The 3,377-nt window shown below is 43.3% G+C and overlaps 1 pseudogene; it reads left to right on the top strand.

Moving 5' to 3' along the window:
* Positions 1-1,707: 1,707 nt before the first annotated feature.
* Positions 1,708-2,565, top strand: LOC112628797 (annotated as a pseudogene).
* Positions 2,566-3,377: the final 812 nt, after the last annotated feature.

The following is a 3,377-nucleotide window of genomic DNA, read 5'->3' as shown; positions in this document are numbered from 1 at the left end:
GGTCGCGATAGATTGAGCAAGCAATCCCCCCAGACTGGACCAGGGAATCTCTCGGTTTTCTAGAGTATCCTATCTCCATTTACAAAGCTGAACAGTATTAAAGACCCTGCTGCCTTTGTTAGGCAGATTTGGAGGGGAGGCCCAACAGCAAGGGTAGAGAGGAAAAAGAGAGGGGAGCTTGTGGAATAGGAAGCCCCCCAGGGTCCATGCATGGCTCCCAGTTGTTGAGGATGCTGTGGATGGGGAAGTGCTGATGGTGTTCTGAGGCAGCCTAGCACCTCCATTGGGCCCAGAAGGTCTTGACTTTGGACCCTTACCCATGTTCCAGAAGTGTTTAAAAGCTGTTTTGTTGTTGTTGTTGTTGTTGTTATTTCCCTAAATAATTGTTATTTGGTAGTTATTAATCTTTCTTTGGGAGAGAGACAGGGCTTTAAAACTGAAGAACATAATGTTCATGAAAATATCAAAAATGGAAAAATGTTACTTTGTAAACAATTTGCTATACAAACCAAATGGCAGTTGTTGAGAATCTCAATAAAACGTTAAATGCATTTGCTGCTTTTAGAAGAAATAAAGAAAAAAATGCATTTGCTGGCAGTGGTACCATTTGCCTAAGGCTGGGTCGCTGTGTCATCATACTGTGGTGGGGAGTATACTGTGGTGTATTTGTGTGAAACTTCTCATCTCAGGCTGGATCATAATCTTAGCTGCAGTTTTCCTTCCAAATAGGTTACAAAGTAGTAAAACATGGGCTTGGAAGTGACAAACCTAAGTGAATCATTCAGCTTTAAAAAAAAAAATCCAATAAAACTAACTTTTAATAATCCTGAGGTTGGTTTTTGAAACAATAGATACAATTATTTACTCTAAGCATCTGGTTATGATTTTGAATCAGTAATACATACTGTCTCCACCTTTTTTTTTAAGTGGAAACAGAGGTTTCATCCAGAAAACCCCAAACCCCAAAACAGTGAATTATTATTATTTTTGTTTTTTTAGACAGGTGTCACTCTGTCGCCCAGGCTGGAGTGGAGTGGTGGATCTCAGCTCACTGCAGCCTCAACCTCCCACCTCATGAGTAGCTTGGACCACAGGCACCACTGCGCCTGGCTAATTTATTGTATTTTTTGTACAGATGGGGTTTTGCCATGTCACCCAGGGTGGTCTCAAACTTCTAGGCTCAAGCAGTTCACCCACTTTAGCCTTCCACAGTGCTGTAACTCAGGCATGAGCCACTGTGTCTAGCCTGCAGTAACGTTTTAAAACATAAGTTCAAGCATCTCTTCTTTACTCCTTTAATTGGAGGTATGTCTTCTCTCATTGTCCTCATCTTTGGTGTTTCCCCAGAGTTCACTGCTGACTGGATGTACAACATATATTTCAAAGTCAAGGGTGGGTGCCGTGGCTCATGCCTATAATCCCAGTGCTTTGGGAGTCAGGTCAGGCAGATTGCTCAAGACCAGCCTGGGCAATGTGGCGAAACCCTGCTTGTATTAAAAATACAAGAAAGCCGGGCGCGGTGGCTCACGCCTGTAATCCCTGCACTTTGGGAGGCCGAGGCGGGCGGATCACGAGGTCAGGAGATCGAGACCATCCTGGCTAACAAGGTGAAACCCCGTCTCTACTAAAATACAAAAAAAAAAAAAAAATACAAGAAAATGAGTGTTTCTGGGAGCACTGCATGGAGTTGGTGTCGCTACTTTTGGCATGGTGGCCTTTTCCGACCTGGCTGGGCCAATCCTGTCACTGAACCTGCAGGAAGATGCCATGTTTCAAAAAGACATGGCACAGGTTCACAAGCAGATAACCTGGGAAAACAAACAAGAACAACTTATTCCTGGAGTAGTGTATGTGCACCACCTACCTAACCTACTGAACGAAACCCAGATCCTATTCTATTTCTCCCAGTGTGGCACTGTTACAAGGTTCAGACTATCCAGAAAGAAAAGGACTGGAAATAGCAAAGGCTATGCAAGTGTGGAGTGTGAGTCTGAAGATATTGCCAAGATAGTTGCTGAAATGATGAACAACTACCTGTTTGGTGAAAGACTCTCGGAGTGTCATTTTATGCCACCTGAGAAAGTCAGAAAGAACTCTTTAAAGACTGGGATATTCCATTTAAGCAGCCATCATATCCATCAGTGAAGCATATAATCAGAATCGGCACTTACACAAAAGCTGCAGATGGAGGGGCAATTTAAAAGAAAGAAAGATTACTCAGGAAGAACTAGCTTGAAAAGGAATTCATTATGATTTTCCTCCCTTGATTTTACAGAAAATGGAAAGTATTTCAAAAACAAATCGTCGGATGTCTACAAAAGGCCAGGTTTTATGTAAGAAGAAGAAGAAGTTTTAGGCACTCTTGACTCTCCTGAGAAGACTGCGGATACCCAGGGCCCCACACCAGTTTGCACATCAACATTTTTGGAGAGAGGAAAATCTGAAGTGGCTGTAATGAATAATGATGATGAAGATAATGAAATAGTTTTCAAAAAGCCCATATCCTGTGTAAAAGAAAAAATACAAGAGACTCAAACACCTATACATTCACAGAAAAAAAGATGAAGAAAAAGCATTCAGTGATTTTCAATGTATAATATGTAAGATTTCTTCTGAAAATATAATATTTTTATGAGGCAAATACAAAAAATTAGCTGGGTGTGGTGGCTCATGACTGTAGTCCCAAATACTTGGGAGGCTGAAGTGGGAGGATTACCTGAGCCCAAGAAGTTGAAGCTACAGTGAGCCGTGATTGCGCCACTGCACTCCAGCCAAGTAAAATTACATTTATCTTAGCCTATTCTGGCTGGCTTAAGAGGGATTTGTATTAAGAATACAATAGGCAATCTCACAGACGTCTAAATACAGAACTCAACATATGATCACACCATGGAAGGACTGGGCTGGGAGGTTATTTTTCTCTCCTGCATGCCTTTCTCTGGACCTGTGCTCCATGCTTGTGCTTTGCTCTGCCGATGGACGTTTGGCACGTGCTCCAGGCTCCTCCAGCCTCTCAGGCTTTGGCTTGCCCTGGCAGTAGCCCTGGTCCCAGTGTTACTGGACCTTTCCATACAGATGTTCCTCTGCAAAACATCTATCGAACACTCTCTGGGTCATTTCCAATGAGAGGATAGAGAATCTGATCTGCCTAGCAGTGGGGGTGGGAGTTCCATAGTTGTCCCTGGATGTGTAGTGCTGCCCTTTCCAGAGACTCGAGGAGGGGCTGGATATCCAAAAACAGGGTGTGGCGGGGGGGCATCAGTAATACAGTCTACTTCAACAAGAAAGTATGAAGTAGAGGCGGTGACTCATGCCTGTAATCCCAGCACTTTAGGAGGCCCAGGAAGGCTGATTACTTGAACTCAGGAGTTTGAGAC

This window comes from Theropithecus gelada, chromosome 7b, assembly GCF_003255815.1.
Source record: "Theropithecus gelada isolate Dixy chromosome 7b, Tgel_1.0, whole genome shotgun sequence".
NCBI lineage: Eukaryota > Metazoa > Chordata > Mammalia > Primates > Cercopithecidae > Theropithecus > Theropithecus gelada.
This window is presented reverse-complemented; position numbering and strand designations above follow the sequence as displayed.